At 40.7% G+C, this 19,272-nt stretch overlaps 1 protein-coding gene and 1 pseudogene across 2 annotated transcripts in view; one reads left to right on the top strand and one right to left on the bottom strand.

Moving 5' to 3' along the window:
- The window catches only part of Tox3 (TOX high mobility group box family member 3), a 116,465-nt gene that overhangs the window by 67,798 nt on the left and 29,395 nt on the right, over positions 1–19,272 (top strand). The gene's annotated exons all lie outside the window — the stretch shown is intronic.
- On the bottom strand, positions 1,546–19,122 carry LOC122119367 (annotated as a pseudogene).

The following is a 19,272-nucleotide window of genomic DNA, read 5'->3' as shown; positions in this document are numbered from 1 at the left end:
CAAGCGTGTTCAACTAAGCCTCTCAAAGTATAGTCTATATGAGACGACTCCTGTATCAACACTTCTGTACTCTTAACACTTCCTGTTTTAATGACATTCAGCCACTTTCCTATTTCCCAGGCAAGCTTCCATATATCCTTTAAAATTCCAACTAAATGATTCTTGTTGCCTTCCCAGGGAGAGTACTTTGTAGATACTCCTGTGTAGAACCTGATATGTGGAGTTGTATTTGTTTTTTTCCATTAAAATTCTTCTTGGATAAAACTGGGTCTTATTTTTTTAACCCAATATCTATTGTTATATCTTTCATATAAATGTTTTGATGAGCTGTTCATTTTCCCTATGGTATTGAATTCCTTCCTTCCCAGGCTTCTCACTCTCCACTTTATGACATTTCTCAGTTGCCTGTTTTGCTAGAGGTTTTGGACTGGCTTTCTTCCCCTTCCACAACCCCTTCCAACAGACTACTATCTTTTCTTCTTTAGAAATGAGGAAACAGAAATCCAGAGAGGTAACATGAACAACTTACCTGATGATACTCAGCTTGAAGTGACAGTTCTGGGATTTGAACTTGTATTTTGATGGGTTACCTATTTATTCATACATTCAACTTGCAAAAGAGATAAATGTAGGAAATTTAGTCTGTGTGAAGTGATTTTATATCCCCAAAAGATAGAAGGCAGAGAAATAGAAGAGGCTAAAGATGAGGTATGCAGTATCATTTTAGTTAAGCTTCACTGAGGATGGGCATTGAGTGACAGATGGGAGAGTGGTCCAGGCATGGAGAGCAGCCAGGACAGTGTCCCAGAGAAGGATCAGCAAGGCCCTATTCCTGAAACCTAGTGGTATGAGCAGCCTACTTAGGAGAGAGTGGGAGGAGAACCCAGCAGCTGATCATGTAGGGACTTGTCATCCATCAAAAGGAGTTTGCATTTTACTCTAAATATCATTGGGAAGCCATTGGAATCCTTTAAGCAGTGACATCTGCTCTGACACATAAGCTGTAGCTGTAAAATAGCTACAGGGTTGTTTTGTTTTGATTTCTTCAGGCCTATTGAAATATTGTTGTAGACATTTTTTTAAGTTGGTAAGATTTTTTTTGGGGGGGGGCCTGAACTCTGGGCTTGGGTGCTGTCCCTCAGCTCTTCAGCTCAAGGCTAGCACTCTACCACTTGAGCCACAGCGTCACTTCCGGCTTTTTTCTTTTTGCTTATGTGGTGCTGAGGAATCGAACCCAGGGCCTGATGCATGCAAGGCAAGCGCTCTACCACTGAGCCACCTTCCCAGCCCCAAGTTGGTAAGATTTTATTGAGCCGTTTAGATTACAACATGAGGTAAAAGGAAAGAGTACTCCGTAACCAATATTTTACACAGCTATACCAAAATATTTTAGATTCATGGGACTTATACGGGATTGCATTTCTCAAAAATTGGTATCAAGTATAAACACGGCTTAACTCCTTGGATTTTACAGTTGACTATTCCAACATAAGTTTCAAGGCCAAGTTTTATCATTGCAGATCTCTTGAGATGTGAAGAACTATTTTAATCTGTGTTCACTAATTCCACTTTAAAAAGGAGTTTTGCATTTGGTAGAATTCTGGTGTCAGGCTGTCCTTTCTTCCCATAAGTCCATTCTGGTTCAATCTCCAGTCGAGCCATTTCTCTTTTACTCATAGTCAAAAGTGCTTCATCCCATCCTCAGATAACTTTACCTACTCCAGTCTTAAAACTTAAAGGCTTGGTACTTTTCTTCTTCTTTGAACTTGTTTGAATATTAGTATCAAAAACAGTTTCATCCTGTTGTCTTCCTGTTTACCAGCAGTGAACAACATCTCCCCTTTTGGGAAAGTTCATTTTATTCCCCAGTTTTTTGGGGGGTGGGTCCGGTCGTGGTGCCTTAACTCTGTGCCTGGGCATTGTCCCTCAGCTCTTCAGCTCAAGGCTAGAGCTCTACCACTTGAGCCACAGCGCCACTTCTGGCTTTTTTCTTTTGCTTATGTGGTGCTGAGGAATTGAACCCAGGGCCTTGAGCATGCAAGGCTCTACCACTGAGCCACCTTCCCAGCCCTTATCCCCCCTTTTTAAAAATAGATTTTGTATATTTTGGTGGACCCTCATCCAGAGTCTCTTCAGACTTAGTTTCTTTGAGTTTATCTTCATTAAGCTTCACATTTTTTACTTGCTCAGATACTTTCCTTATACATTCAGTACCTTTGAAATGCTTACTTTCAAAAAGATGGTTATAGGCTATACCAAAATGGTCCTTATTAGCCACCTTGGCTATGTTTTTTATGCTTCCTAATAATTTATGCTCTGCCAGAAACGAATCTGAACTGTTATCCTGCAGAAACTTGATAATGTCCTTCTTGGGCAGCTGCTCACTGCGTAGCTGCTCTACAGTCCACGCCATCTTTCCCACTGGCTCTCTGTCTTAGACATTATTACAGAGAGAAAGGTGTTTTATTCACTAGCCCATTGAACCCTTAAAGCCTCAGGATGAGAAAAATGTTATTCTTAACCTGTCTTACAGGTAGGAAACCTGAAACCATAACACTAAATGACATGTGCATACATGTGCCCAAGTGCTGAGTAGCACAGTTGGGAATTTGAACTTGTCTTTATGGCACAGTAAGCACCTGGCTTCCCATTTCACAATTAGTTAGGTGGGATTAGAATTCAAAGACAGTTTGTGTTCCTGTTACTACAGTGTTCTCCATGGTTTATTCTTCCTCTTGCTGTTGTCTCTGCCTGGTCTAGACCCTTGCACCATTATTCCAGTTTGGAAAATTCTTAACTGATCTGTTCCTGGTGTTTCTCAGATCATTATAATGTGGGTTTTATTTATTTCTCTGCCATCTTCCTGCAACAAAGTCCTTTGGTATTTTCTGTTGAACACATCTCAAAACAGTTGACCTTCAAGGCCCACTTGAGCCTATTTCTTTCTATGTCCTCTGCATCTGAGAGCCAGTTAGCTCTTTTGTGTTGATCTTTGAGTACATTCTGTGCATAATTAGAACTGCAGCTTTGCACCTATTTTCTTTGCCTGGGACTCTCTATCTTCCTGCCTTCTTCTTAGGTTCAAGACTTGGATTTCTAATTAGCCATTCCTTTTTTGATTTCTTCTTCCTTCTAAATTTAGAGGCCATTTGTCCCTGAGTTGGTCCTTACATTGATACTTTTTTTGTTGTCCTATCACATTGTCATCCTTAAAATTGTCAGTTATATCTTCTCCACATAAATAGAGAAGTAGATGGATTCCTCATATATATCCAGTTAATTAGTACCTAATGAATGTTGACAATGCTATCAGGAGGAATTGAGGGAGGTAAACCATCATCCTATGTAAGAGACAGCCATGGCATTGGTTACCATTGCCTGTTTTAAAGGTGTGTTTGAGGAAAGCTGGCCATTCTCTTTCTATTCTATTCTGTGGGTATTGATGAGGGTTGGCTGGTCAGTCCCATAGAGTGCTCCATTTTGGCTAAAACTCTCCAACAAACAACAAACTAGCAAATTCTGGATTCAGAAACTTTAGCATCTGTGTTTTGATAGTAAACAAGTGTGATTGAGTTTGAGAGGACGTCTAATTTTATTTTTTTCTTGCCACTTTGAACTCATCCAGATGGTTTTATGATCTGCAGACTCAAATGTATCCATATCATGAGCATCCAGTGGCCTATGAGTCAAGTCCATTTGTGTAGCCATTGTTGTTTCTCATAGGGTTTTATAGAACTTATTATTAACAATCCAGCAGTGGGTACTCGATCCAACTTCAGATGAGGGTAAATGAGGTGGTGTATAGTCCATCTCCAAAAGAGGACATTTTTCTATAAGCAAGGAAGGTGAGAAGAGAGATTTGTAAGTACTTGAGCCAAGCCATTATTGCTATAAACAAAGCAGTTTGTATTACATTAACATTTCTCTGAGATCATCCTTAATTGTTTAGAGAAGTTAATTTATTTTTTAAAGCAATTTCCAATACATTATTCTAAAATACACTGGGCTAGAGCTCTAAAGAGTCACTTGAGAAGCTCAAAGCACAGATACTAAGACTCCACTGCTTTGGAATGCTCACACAGAAAATCCAGATGGGGATCAGGAAATTTGCATTTTGAAAAGGCATTTGGTTGTTCTCTGATCCTCCACACAATACTTGGAAACATTGATTTAGACTAGAGAGTATTAACAATATTTTTTTTGGTGGTTGTACTCAGGTACTACTGGTTAGAATTTGGAACTTTGTGCTTGCTAGGTAGGTGCTGTGCCACTTGAGGCATAGTCCTATTCCTTTTTGCTTTTAGTTATCTTTTGGGTTAAAGTCTCTTGATTTTTTTGCCTAGGCTAGCCTGTCCTGTGATCCTCCTATTTGTATAGGTACATACCACCATACCAAGTTGTTGGTTGAGATGTGGAGGGAGTAGGTGGGGGTAATTGCAGTTTACATTCATTTATCTAGAGCACCATCCCTAACAGTTTGCCTTACCTTGAAGGTCCTCTTGTCTTTCCTATCAAAGGATTAATGCATATTCTTTATTTTTATGTATGTGTAAAATTTTTAATGGACATCATATGTCATCCTATGAATTTAACAGCCTCAGTTGTGTATGCACATAATGTAATGATAAGGTCAGGGTAATTGGCATATTCATCACCTCAGTCACTTACCATTTCTCTATGTTGGGAAACATTCAGAATATTATCTGTTAATTACTTTGCAAAACCATTGTTATTAATCAGTTACTCTACTGTGCGATGGTGTATTAGAAGTCATTTCCCTTTTCCAAGCACATAGTGAAATTTCTACAATAAAGCATTTTGCTCGCTACATATCTCTAGAGTTCCAAATACTGCTTCAGTTATGTAAATATGTCTTCCTCTTTCCACTTCTTGCCCATGAACCTGGCTTGGGGAGTGACAACGGTGTGGTTACTTGGCTTCTTGTTTTCACTTGAATTTCTAGAGCTTAGACTGGGCCCTAATGGATTTAGAGATCAGTTCTGATTACTGTCACTTCACACTCAGGAATTCATTTATTCATTCATTTAGTAAAGACTTATTGAGCTCCTGGTATTTAGTAAATCAATTTGATCTACTTTGGTAGGTCTACTATTTACTCTTCTTGACACTGGGGCATCTCTGCTAAAAATGAGACAAAACCTTCTCAGTTTACATGCAAGTGTAGGAAGAAAGACAGCAAATATATTATGTGATATTGAAAGTGTTCATAGGAAAAAAACAGAGCAAGATAGAGTGTGCTGGAGGTAGGGGAGGAGGTGGCATAGAAATTTAATAGTGTGGTCAGTGAGCATAGAGGATAGACTCAGAAGAAGGGGGAGAGACTTTAGAGAGACAATAATCCAGACAGAAGAAACAGCTGATGCAAAGGCCCTGAAGTGAGCATTATAACTGGGTTGTTGCAAGAACAGCAAGGAGACTAGCTGGATAAGGTAACATGAGCAGGGGGAATGCTGACCAAGAGTTCAGGGAAAACAGCAGGGCTATGTGTAAATTCCCAGAGCTATTGGGTAACCAATGGAAAGTTTAGAGCACGTTAAGAACCTATTTTGGCTTCCAAGGGTTTGTTTGGCTTTGTGTTGAGCATACACTATTGACAAGCTTAGTAGAGCCAAAGGGTCTGGTAGGAGGAGGCAACTGAAGTAGTCCAGAAGTGGATGGATGGATGTGGAGCTAGGTGGTTTTCTTTGCAAATAATCAAAGTGACGAGCCAGCAGATTCTTCTGAGGAGTTTGATGGAGGAAAGGAGAGAAAGGATAGACTTAAGAATGACTGGGCCTGAGGAACATCAGAAGCTTCAGGAATACAGGGTGAAGAGCGTGGGTTCCATTTTGGGCATGTGTTTGAGATGCCTGATGACATCCAAGCAGAAGTGCTATAGACAGTTGGATGGGTAAGCCCAGTGTTCAGGACAATCATCCAGGAGTTTTTAATCCCATGAATAAGCATGTGTATATGTGTTTGTGTGCATAAATATGTACAAGTATATAATTCTCTGCATGCATAGATAGGGTTGTAATTGTATATACATAGTTAACGGCATTGTATATAGAATTTCCATCCTTGATTTATAATGGAAAACTTTATATCAAATGAACCCTACCATGTTAAGCTAGAAATACCTTAGGTGAATAATAATCAAAATTTGAAATATGTTACAAATGCATTTAATACTCTTTTTTTTTTTTTTTTTTTTTTTTTTTTTTTTTTTTTTTTTATTGTAAAGCTACTATACAGAGGGTCACAGTTACATGAGTGAGGTTATGAGTACACTTCCTCTTGAACATTGTTACCCCCCTCCATTGTTTTCCCCCTACCATCCCCTCCCTCCCTCCCTTCCCCGAGGTTCTTTTTTTTTTTTTTGATTGTGATTAAATGATTACATAATTTCAAAGTCACAAGTTCATTCTAACTTCCCTGGAGCAAATTGTCTACCACAGTCTGTAATATATAACAGTGTTCACATGTTATATACCATATTTGTGATCAGCAGCATGAGGATATTTAGTAGTGGTTCAACCAGATGAGCGGGAGTTCTTTGTTTCTTAAGTCCTGTTAGTTTTGTCGTATCACTAACCTTTTGGATTTAGCATCCACTTATGAGGGAGACCATGTACCGTTTGTCTCTTCGTTCTTGGCTTACCTCGCTCAACATGATTCCTTCTAGCTCCATCCATTTCCCTGCAAATGCCATTATTTTGTCATTTCTAATGGCTGCATAATATTCCATTGTGTATAGATACCACAATTTTTGGATCCATTCATCTGTGGTGGGGCACCTAGGTTGTTTCCATATCCTAGCTATTGCGAACAGTGCTGCAATAAACATGGAGGTGCACGTGTCCTTGTATATTGGTTCCTGTTGTTCAGGGTAGATGCCTAGAAGTGGTATGACTGGGTCGTAAGGGAGGTCAATCTTTAGCTTTCTAAGGACCCTCCAGACTGCTTTCCAAAGTGGTTGTATAAGTGTACATTCCCACCAGCAGTGTAATAGGGTTCCTCTTTCTCCACATCCCCTCCAGCATTTGTCGTTGGCTGATTTGTGGATGTGGGACATTCTGACTGGGGTAAGGTGGTATCTCAGGGTTGTCTTTATTTGCATTTCCTTCACCACCAGGGATGATGAACATTTCCTCATGTGTTTCTTTGCCATTTTTATTTCTTCATTTGAGAAGTCCCTCTTTAGTTCCCTTGCCCATTTAGTAATTGGTTTGTTAGGTTTGGGAGGGATTAGTTTCTTGAGTTCCCTGTATATACAGGATGTTAACCCCTTGTCTGATATATTGCTGGTAAATATTTTTTCCCAATTAGTTGGTTGTCTTTCTAGCTTAGTTGCGATAGATTTAGCTGTGCAGAAGCTTTTTATTTTAAGGTAGTCCCATTTGTCGAGTCTCTCTCCAATTTGTTGTGACCCTGGGACTCTGTTCAGGAAGTTCCTTCCTGTGCCTATTAGTTCAAGTGTCTCTCCTACTCTGTCCTGCAGTAGTTTCAGAGATTCAGGTTTAATGTTAAGGTCTTTAATCCATTTTGAGTTGATGTTGGTGCATGGTGATAGGCTGGGGTCCACTTTTAGTTTTCTGCATGTGGCTGCCCAGTTTTCCCAGCACCAGCGGTTGAAGAGGCTGTGTTTCTTCCATTGTATGTCTTTGGCTCCTTTGTCGAATATCAGCTGGCTGTAGGCCTGTGGATTTATATCTGGATCTTCTATTCTGTTCCATTGGTCTTCGGGTCTGTTTTTGTGCCAGTACCATGCTGTCTTTGTGATTATAGCTCTGTAGTAGAGTTTGAAGTTCGGCATGGATAGCCCTCCCATATTGTCTTTATCCCCTAGAATTGTTTTGGCTATTCTAGGTCTTTTGTTGTTCCATATAAATTTTTGGACTGTTTTCTGTATTTCAGTGATGTACGTCATTGGGATTTTAATAGGAATTGCATTGAATTTGTATATTAATTTTGGAAGTATCACCATCTTTACTATATTAAGTCGGCCTATCCAGGAGCATGGGAGGTCTTTCCATTTCCTAGTGTCTTCTGCAATTTCTTTCTTTAACTTTTTATAGTTCTCATTAAATAGTTCTTTTACATCTTTGGTTAGGTTAATTCCTAAATATTTTATTTTTTGGGAGGTTATTGTGAATGGGGTTGCTCCCTTTATTTCCCTCTCTTCCTGTGCGTTATCAGTGTATAGGAAGGCAACTGATTTTTGTGGGTTTATTTTGTATCCTGCTATTTTGCCGAAGTGACTTATGATTTCTAAAAGTTTGGGGATGGAGTTTTTGGGATCGTGGAGGTATAGTATCATGTCGTCTGCAAAAAGGGATAGTTTCACTTCTTCTTTCCCTATGCGGATCCCTTTAATGTCTTTTTCTTGCCTTATTGCCCTGGCTAAGGGTTCCAGGACTATGTTGAAGAGGAGTGGAGACAGTGGACATCCTTGCCTTGTTCCTGTTTTTAGGAGGATTGGTTGTAGCTTTTCCCCATTAAGTATAATATTGGCTATTGGTCTGTCATAAATGGCTTTTATTGTTTTTAGAAATGTTCCTTCTATTCCTATTTTCTCCAGAGCTTTTAGCATGAATGAATGTTGAATTTTATCAAAGGCCTTTTCTGCATCTGTGGCGATAATCATGTGATTCTTGACCTTGGCTCTGTTGATATGCTGGATTACATTTATTGACTTACGTATGTTAAACCATCCCTGTGTCTCTGGGATGAAGCCTACCTGATCATAGTGTATTATTTTTTTTATGTGTTTCTGGATTCTGTTAGCTAGAATCTTGTTAAGGATCTTTGCATCTGTGTTCATCAAGGAGATTGGCCTGTAATTCTCCTTTTTGGTTGGGTCTTTGCCTGGTTTGGGGATGAGTGTGATATTGGCTTCGTAGAATGAGTTTGGGATAGCTCCCTCCTTCTCTGTTTCTCTGAAGAGCTTGAGGAGTATGGGTATTAGTTCTTCTTTAAAGGTCTTATAGAATTCTGCTGTGAATCCATCTGGTCCTGGGCTTTTTTTTGTTGGAAGACTTTTGATAGCTTCCTGTATCTCATTATAGGATATTGGCTTATTTAATTGGTTAACTTCTTCTTTGCTCAGTTTGGGTAACTTGTATTTCTCTAAAAATGCATCCATTTCCGCCAGATTTTCTTCCTTTAGAGAGTATAGCTTTTGAAAGTAGTCTGTTAGAATTGTTTGGATATCTTGGGTACGTGTTGTGATGTTTCCCGTGGCATCCCTAATCCTATTAATATGGGTTTCCTCTCTTCTTTTTTTAATTAATCTTGCCAACGGGCCATCAATTTTGTTTATTTTTTCAAAGAACCAGCTTTTTGTTTGGTTTATTTTGGTTATGGTTTTCTGATTTTCTAATTGGTTAATCTCTGCTCTCAATTTGGTTATCTGGCTTCGTCTAGTAGCTTTAGGTCCCATTTTTTCTTGTTTTTCTAGCTGTTTTAGTTGCAACATGAGATTATTTACTTGGTCTGTCTCCATTCTCTTGATGTGGGCACTGAGGGCAATAAATTTGCCCCTCAGGACTGCTTTTGCTGTGTCCCACAAGTTTCTTTGTGAGGTGTTTTCATTTTCATTGAGTTCTAGGAAATGCTTTATTTCTTCTCTGATCTCTTCTGTTACCCAGGCCTTGTTAAGGAGTGTGCTGTTCAATTTCCATGTATTAGAGAAATTTCTGCGGTATGCTTTGTTATTGAGAGCTAGCTTGATTCCACTGTGGTCAGATAGGATACAGGGGATTATGTCGATCCCTTTGTATTTGCTTAAGTTCCTTGAATGAACTATGATATGGTCTATTTTGGAGAAAGTTCCATGAGCTGCTGAGAAGAATGTGTACTGTGTTGTTTTAGGGTGAAATACTCGGTAGATGTCAGTTAATTCCGCTTGAAGTATGGCCTCACTTAATTCGGTAGCTTCTTTGCCAATCCTCTGGTTGGTAGACCTGTCCTTTGGTGAGAGTGGCGTGTTAAAGTCTCCTAGTATTATCGTATTGGGATCTATTTTATTCTGTAAGTTTGAGAGCATTTGTTTAACATATCTGGGTGCACCGATATTTGGGGCATATAAGTTGATGATGGTTATATCCTCCTCTTGGATTGTTCCCTTTATTAATATGTAATGTCCGTCCTTGTCTTTCTGTACTGATTTTAATGAAAAGTTTATTTTGTCAGATATCAGGATAGCTACACCTGCTTTCTTATTGGGGGAATTTGATTGGTAGATCCTTTTCCACCCCTTCACTCTGAGTTTGTTTGTATGTTTGGCTGAGAGGTGGGTCTCCTGAAGGCAACAGATGGATGGGTCTTGTTTTCTGATCCAGTCCTCAGTTCGTTTTCTTTTAATTGGCGAATTCAGCCCATTTATATTAAGAGAAAGTATAGAGAGATGCATTGTTGTCCCTGCCATTCCGTTTTCCTAAGTTTTTCTTCTTTCCTTTCCTCCTGTGCTTGCTCAGTTAGACTTTGAGTAATGCCTGTTTGGGGCAGGTCCCAGTTCCTGGTTGCTTTCTTCAGGTTGTGTCCCCCCTCTTAGAATTCTTTGTAATGCTGGCTTAATGTTTATGTATTCATTTAGTTTTTCTTTGCTATTAAAAGTTTTCAGTTCTCCATCGAATGTGAATGCTAGCTTTGCCGGGTATATCAGTCTGGGTTGGCAGTTATTGGCTCTCAGGGCTCGTATGGTGCTTTCCCAGGCTTTTCTTGCATTCATTGTTTGTGTGGAGAGATCTGCAGTGATTCTAATTTTTTTCCCGTTGTAGTATAGCTCCTTCTTCATTTTTGCTGCATGCAGGATTGTTTCCTTATTATTCAGATCCATCATTGTTACTATTATGTGCCTAGAAGTGTTTCTCCTGGGATCTTGCTTGTTGGGTGTTCGATAAGCTTTTGTGATGTAGTTAAGATGGTCGTTTTTGAGGTGGGGAAAATTTTCATTGACTATCTTGTTAAATAGGTGTTGCATTCCCTTGCTCTGGAATTCCTCACCTTCGTCCACTCCGATTATGCGAAGGTTAAATTTTTTAGCATTATCTGCTTGCTCTTGAATTTCCCTTTGGTTTAATTTGAGTGATTTTTCCATATCTGTCACTTTTTGGTCCAGTTGGTGTATTCTGTCTTCTGTATCTGACACTCTACCTTCCATTTCATTCACTCTGTTGACCGTGGCTTCTATTGTGGTTTGCATGATGGAAATGGATCCCTTTATGGATTCAATGTTGGTTCTCAGAGTACTGATCTCACCTCTCAATGAGGTGATATCAGTATGCATTACCTCTAATTTGGCGTTTATCTCACTTCTTACTGAGGTTTGTGCAGCTTCTATTTTTGCATCCAATTTTTGTTTGATATCCTGTATATCTTTTGATAGTTCATCCTTGTGCTCTTTCAATTTCTGATCCATTTCTCGCTTTATTTCTTGAGTCATTGCCTCCAGCAACCCTTGGATGTAGTTTTTGTCTTCCATTCCTGCTTTGCTCCCACTGGGGCTCTCCCCTGCGTGGCTGCTGGCTTTTGAGGTGAGCTTGCTGTCCTGGGTAGTGGTAAACCTTGTGATTTTTCTCTGTGATTTTCGCATGGGGGTTCAGGAGACTGCTCTTCAATCTTGTTTTGGTGTGTCTGTCTTTGCTTGGTTGCTGATTCTCTATTGGTAGAGAGAGTCTGTGTCTGATCTGGATTCTGTTGGGAGCCTATTTCCAGCTGCTATTCACTTAGGATTCTCAGCTCTCTGCTGTAGCAATTCCCGCCTTTGGAAGGGTTGAGCAGCCTAGACTGCTTGTGTTTGCTCCTGCGGGTGCTCTTGGGAAGATCAGATGCTCTGGATGCACTCTCCCAAATACTGGAGTCTGCTATGGGCTCCTGATGTGTTTTTGTTTGTTTTGGGCTGGTTGTGGGCTTGAACTCTAGGTTTGGGTGCTGTCCCTCAGCTCTTCAGCTCAGGGCTGGCACCCTACCATTTGAGCCACAGCCCCACTTCTGACCCTTTTTGCTTTGTTCAGGCGCCGGTCCCCTGGCCTGGTTCCGGCCCCAGCCTGGAGCGCGCTCGTTAGGCCTGTGCTAATGTGTATACCACCTTGGTTATGCAGCCTGGAGGACACAGTTCAAATTTCTTCTACTGTTGGTAGTCTTGACCCAGGGGCACTGTTCCTGGCTTGAGCATTTAAGCTCCCTTCCCGGGGCGCTCTTGCTCTGGCCTTGCCAGCAGAGTGTGCTCCACCGGTTGGTGGGGCTCTCGAACAGTTCCCAGTTTTAGTGGGTCCTGTGGTCCGGGTGTTGGGGTAGGGAGTCTAGGTCAGGGTCTGGGGATTCCCTCCAGCTCTGGTCTCCCTTGATGGATTCCCTGTCCCCTGATGGGTACTCACCCTGTAGGTCGTCAGTTGTTGTTGCAGTCCGTCAGTTGTTGTTGCAGTCCGAGTTCAGTTGGGGTGGTTGCGGGCTGGGTTGGGCGGCCCCCCGCCGGGTCGTTGCGATCGCGACAGGTCCCTTTGTGGCGCTGCTGGTGCCGGGCGGCTTTGGCGGGATGGAGCCTCTCCGCTCCGGTGGAGAGTGATGGGTGGGGTGGGATCCTCCTGGAGACTCCCGGCTGGTAGGTTTCTCTGTTCCTGGCGATCCGCTGTTCTGCAATCCGGTACCTGGTGATCTGCAAGCAGCCCCCTGTGTCTCTGTGGCTCCGGCAGCCCCCGCCGGGCCGGCTGGCCGGCGGCTTGGCGCACTGCCGCGCGGCCAGTAAAGGTTGGGGGAGGGGTCTTCGCTCTTCTCTGTTCTGAAATTCTTCTTTTCCTCTCTTTCTTTTTTTGTTATTTTCCACCTCTGGTTTTTCTCTGAGTGTTCGTCTTTTTGTTGTTGTCGGTCTCTTGGGGAGATTAAAGGTTGGAACTCGAACTCTCTTTTTGGTTGGAGAGAGCTGTGGCGTTTCCCTACTGCCCCGTCGCCATCTTGAGAACTCTGCCCATTTAATACTCTTAACCTGCCATATATCACGGCTTAGCCTAGCCTACTTGACTAATAACACTTATAATACTTATATCAGCCAGAAGTTGGGCAAACTCATCAACATGAAGCCCAGTTCATAAAAACATATCTTCTTATATATGGGCATTTTGTAGACACTATGAGATGAAAAAAATAGAAAACACAGGATTCCAAACCTGCTGGCAGTACAATGTACTGCAGGCTTTTTCCCCTCCTGATTCCATGGTCCCCTAGGAGCTGGGATTACAGCCATTGTCCAGCTTTGCAAGAGGAGTCCACTGCCTATTGTTATCCCAGGAAAAGACCAAAGCTCCTTGGAAGTGGCACAGTGCCTCAAAGTGGTAGAGCACCATCCTTGAGCAAAAGAGTTTAAGGATAGCACCCAGACCCTGAGTTCAAGTCCCATGACCACCACTACCACCAACCCAAAACCCTAAAATTCCAAGTGCAAACAGCTTCTCCTTAAAGCATATTGCTTTGCCACCATGGAAAAGTCAGTTTATCCTAAGTCAAACCATTATAAGTTTGAAACAACTGTGTCTATATATGTATGTATATGCACACATACATACCATATATACACATATGGGTATGGTATGCATATATATGCATATAGATGTGTGTATACATGTGTGTATGTATATACACATCTATATACACACATACTCATGTTTACACACATATACTCATGTATAAATCTTGCCTTATTATTGTACATCATAGTCTGTTTGTAGCATTTCATTTCCAGACTAACACCCAGCTTTGGTGTTGGTGGTTTTCTTTCTTGCCTGACATGGTGCAGTGTACCGATTCTGCCCACAATAATCATTGGTATTGCTGTTATTTGCCATGTGAAGCTCATTCCATCCCTTCAGGCTTTCTAGCTTGAAAGAAATACCACTGCTGAAAGCAACTACAACTTGATGACTCTTCATCCATCTTTTCCAGGAGAGAGTTAACTGAGCTGCTTGGGACTGGGTGGACTTAGCATGATGTCTTTTCTGTCATGTGACTGGGTCTGGCACACTTGATCCAACGTGGCATGGTTCTCTTCTGTGAGCAACCTGGCAGATGTCCGAAGTGAAGCATCAGATCAGAGGGTGTCTGCTAACAGATCTAATGGGAAAGCAGAAAAAAGAATTGTAAGGATTGTCTTTTCTTTTAGAATTACGCGTGTGCCATTTAGCTGTTTGAGACCTGTTGTTCATGTGGCTGTATTAGAAGTCTATACAGGTTTTTACATGGGTGTCAAAATGATTTCTTTGAAAATGAGGTTGTATGGATTCACTGAGCTGAGGTATTCACTGAGCTGAACTATTCAACTTGTAATTGTAGAGAGGATTTGGTCTCTGCTGTTCTATCTTCTTCCAACCCTTCTGCTAGATGAACTGGCTTTAACTGTCTGCATTAATTTACGTTGGCACTTCACCTGGTCAGATGGGCTGGGCCATGAGCACGCAGGTCTTCTACACAATCCTGCAACTGCTTCTTTTAAATTGATGTCCCTCATAAATAATGTTTGCTGAAATTGTAGTTGCTCCTCAGGCAGCCAAAGCAAATCTACTGCTAAGAACAATGAAAATGTTCTTTTTTAAAAAATTATTAAGATACAGAGGTTGGACACATAGGGCAATTTAGTTCTGCTTTATAATGATATCTCTGGGGACTGTGCCTTTGGGGATGGCATCTATTAGAGCCTATCAAAGTAGAAAAGGGCCTGTCATCACCAAAGAACCTTATAAATGTCAGCTCGCCATACCTTGTAGTGACCACGCCTTCTATGGGCTCCTTAAGACAGTTGGAGTCGGTGGTGTGTTGGTATTGTTGCTATGTGCCCTTCAGAGCAACTCACTACTTTACCTGATGTTCATTTAGTTTATTTGGAATTTTTGACTTGGCACTGGAAGTTAAATAGAAGGACTCTGTATAAGTTGGGGATCTTATCTTTGTAAGCAACATCAGTGAAGAGTTTTCATCTCAAACATTTGGAAATAGGACAAATAACTTGACCCGAGATGGATAATTCACAAATTTTTAGTTAGTTGATTTATAAAATGTTTAAATTTTGCCATGGTGTAAAATTAGGATACTAACTTTTTTTTTCTTTTTGGCAGTTGTGGGGCTTAAACTCTGGGCCTGGGCACTGTCCCTTAGCTCTTTAGCTCAAGGCTAGTGCTCTACCACTTGAGCCACAGCACCACTTCCAGTTTTCTGGTGGTTAATTGGAGATAAGAGTCTCATGGATTTTCCTTGCCCATGCTGGCTTTGAACTGTGATCCTCAGATCTCAGCCTCCTGAGTAGCTAGGATTACAGGCATGAGCCACTAGTGCCTGGTCTGGATACTAATTTTTATGAGAGATTTGAGAGAAATAAAAAATAAATACTGACAATCAAGGTTTCCCAGTGTATTTCCCAGTGTACTGAGAGAGAAATGAAATGATGGACAGCCTTCATTGTTGTGCTGTTTATGGTCCCATTTGAAGAAAAATAGAATCTCCATCCAATGTTGAGCATAGTGGAAACCTACATGGACTGTCATTTGCTGGATGAATGGTCTGTGAGGCTTCTCAGAGCCCTTAACTCATCTGATCCTTCCCCAAATGGACAGGATGGTGAGACCCTTTTCTTGGGGAAGGTTATGTTAGACTCAGGGCTCTTGGAATCGCCTCTGGGGAATTCTAGTTTTGAGTGAAATAAGTAACAATAAAGTTTTAAACTTGATCACCAAGTTTCACTTACGGGACAAGGTCCCTTGGGGCAAGGTACCAGGGAGGCAGCAGTGTGAACTCACAGAAGACACCTTCCCCGTGGACCTTTGGAGATTTGTGTAGTGTAATGTGTTTATGGCTCCTAGAACGGAGAGCAAATTTAATTGTACACAATTTTCTCCAAGTTAATTGTTCTGAGGTCATTATATTAGCCATCCGCCCCCAAGGAGTACTTCTTCCTCTCAGAATCTGATCTGTTCTGAACGTCGAACAAGTAAGGCACGACTCACAGGTCACATTGTAAAATACAATACAATAAATAAAATGAAGCTAGCCTAGGAGATGTATGAAATGAGGTAAACAATGGAAGATGCCATCCCTTTTTATCCCAGATTTATCAAATAAAAATTCTTGTGTGCGATTAAATATAGTTGTACTAGATCAATGCCTTGACAATTACACACACACACACACACACACACACACATACACACACACACACACACACACACACACACACACACACACACACGCTGGTTACTGGGGCTTGAACTCAAGGCCTGGGTTCTGTCCTTTGGCTCAAGGTTGGTACTCTACCACTTGAGCCACAGTTTTACTTTCAGCTTTCTGCTGGCTAATTAGAAATAAGAGACTCACAGTCTTTGCTGCCAGATTTTAGCAGCCAGCTTAAAGAATACACTTTTTTTTTTTGGACTGGTCCTGCGGCTTGAACTGTAGGCCTGGGTGCTGTCCCTGAGCTCCTTTTGCTCAAGGTTAACACTACAACTTGAGCCACAGCTACCACTTCTGGCATTTTCTATGATTAGCTGGAGATAAGAGTCTCCTGGATTTTTCCTGTCTAGGCTGGCTTTGAACTGTGATCCACAGATCTCAGCCTACTTAGTAGCTGGGATTACAGCCATGAGCCACACCAGCCCCCAGCTTAAAGAATACTTTTATTAGTATAGGTATGTCCCAAAAGGTACATCAAATATGCATACATATTTTTTTCAAAGTTGTTGGTTTTTTTTTTTTGAAAGTCAGGTGTGCCAGGTGCCCTCTGATTTATCTGGCTACTCGCTCTGAGCCGAAGTCCTAGCCATCTCTGCAGGAAAATGGCCCCTGCCTATGACAGACAAGCCCATGTTAGAGCGAGGTATTCTGCTCCATATGATGTAGAAAGCTGTGCTGCTATTTGAAATGATTTACAGCTGTTCCCGCCTGATCACCAAGTGTTTCCAAATTAAAAGCCATTAATTAAGGCCTTCTAGAGATGCAAGAGATAGGCAAGCAATGCCTGTGCAGTCCTTCAGGTGAGAGCTTTTCAAATTACGTGGACCGCTGGAGCCACCTGCTTGACTGCACGCTGCACGGCCTGGAGGCTGTCAGCGCACCACGCTGCCAACACTGTTACTGATTTTTCTCATTTCTCCAGGGCAAATACTAATTAATGGATACAATTCACAGCTGATTAGCTGTAGTTTCTTCAGTAATTACATTCGCATACTAACTGTTCAGAAGAGGATTTCTAACCCAGTTCTTATTTCACTCTAAGCTTAATTTGTTTTTTGAATTGTTTAGGCCCTTAGTTTAATAGCCATTTTATTTTTCTTTGTTGTTTTAGGTGCTATTAGATAATAAGTGAGTTTAATCTTAAAAAAATACTCTCTGATAATGAGCTCTTTGCCTTAAATGGATTTCTAATTCCCTTACCAAAATCTACATTTAAATAATGCTAAAGTTATGATACTGCTGTTAGATGAGGAGGGGGACAAGCACATGACACACACACACGACACGTCACATATGTAACACACTGCGTAGTTATACATATACGTGATAGATGGGTTATATATGCCATTTCTCAAACACACAAATTCTTATTCATATACATCTATACATATCTCTCTCTAGTAAACACATTTGATTATTAGGCCCAAGATTTTAATTCTAGCATCATTAATTCATCAAAAACTGCACGCTAAAAACAAGCTTTTTTTTTGCATATATTTAACATTATAGACAAAGTGGAGAAGTGTGTGTGTGTGTGTGTGTGTGTGTGTGTGTGGCATGTGATGTGTATGTGTACCCATACATATGTGTTTGATAGCTTTAAAAAATGCTAACAAATATATCTTTCAGAAATCCTTAGATATATTTAACCACATGAATGAGTGCTTGGGTAGAGGTTCTCTGATGGCTTGCTGTGTGTGTTTCTGTATTGTTACTGGGGGATTTTGCTTCTTAGACCACAGCAGCACTCTGGAACCATTAGCATCTTTCCTATAAATCCTGTTTAGATCTTGGATCACTGACGTGATAAAGTGCAGCCTGTCGATCCCAGTTCTTTACAGGTTCAGAGGGAGCTTGAAAGCACCCAGAAATCAGTGTTGTCAGTTTATGGAGAGGAGGAGGATTATGTGGGTCTTCATATCTCTGTGTCTATCTACCTATCTATCTGTATGTCTCCTAGATCTATGTATCTGAACATCTGACTATACGCTTATCCAGAGATCTGTCTATCTGTGTCTGTCTGTCTGTCTGTCTATCTATCTATCTATCTATCTATCTATCTATCTGCTTATCTGAGTATCTGAGTATCTGACTTTTTGTTACTAGTTTTCTACCCACCTACCTATTTATTCATCCATCCATCCACCCATCTGCTGGGAAAATTATATCTTTTACTTGAAATAATTGCTAGCTTTTTTGTATTAATGAGTATCTATATACATTTCACCCATTGAAGACCAAACCTGTGTTTTATTTGATGTATTAAAGGAAGGAAATAAGATACTTTATTAAAATAGACATTCTTTTTATCATTTTAAAGTATAAAAATAATACAACTTTAGATAATTATACCCGCAGAGCCTTTCCATATTGCCAGACTAATAATACAATGTTTAAAGCAACAACATGTACCTACTTAAACTATCAGAACCTAAAAATACATTTCTGCCTCAATCCAAGTTTTACATTTGGCTAACAGGTCCTTAGAAGTAAGAGAGCTTAAGTCTGAAATGCTGATACAGTCTTTATTTGTGATGGTGTGAATGGCCCATTGTGTTAGGGAATGAAATAAAAATTGCTGTGTTCATAGGATCCTGCTTATTATTTTTTTAAACCTCTCTGCACTAAATGTTACATTGAGAGATTAAATATCTCTGCTTTCAGCAGCTCTGATGGATCTAGATAGAGCTTTAAGCTTTGTGTGCAGCTTTAAAAAATTCTGTAGTTTTATTTATTTACATTCATGCTGTCCCCCCCAGTCTCCCACCCCCACTCACCAGAAAATAGAATTTGCCTCTTGGGAATTGAATTTTATTCTCTTTAATTCACCCTTTTACCTGCCCACACCTGTGACATCTGTTCTGGAAAAGTCAGGTAGAAAAATTCCCAGCATGCTTTAAAATCTATCATGGTGACTTTCTTGGAAACTCTCTTTCTTCTAACCTCTGACAAATGCCAGCTCAATAAATGCCACACACTACTGACCAGGCAGCCAAATGTTTGTGATTGCCTTCCTTCACTGTTAGTCTTGGTGAGAAACAAAACTATTTTTGAGAATTA

This window comes from Dipodomys spectabilis, unplaced genomic scaffold (genome assembly GCF_019054845.1).
Source record: "Dipodomys spectabilis isolate Male_0828 unplaced genomic scaffold, ASM1905484v1 ptg000165l, whole genome shotgun sequence".
Lineage (NCBI taxonomy): Eukaryota > Metazoa > Chordata > Mammalia > Rodentia > Heteromyidae > Dipodomys > Dipodomys spectabilis.
This window is presented reverse-complemented; position numbering and strand designations above follow the sequence as displayed.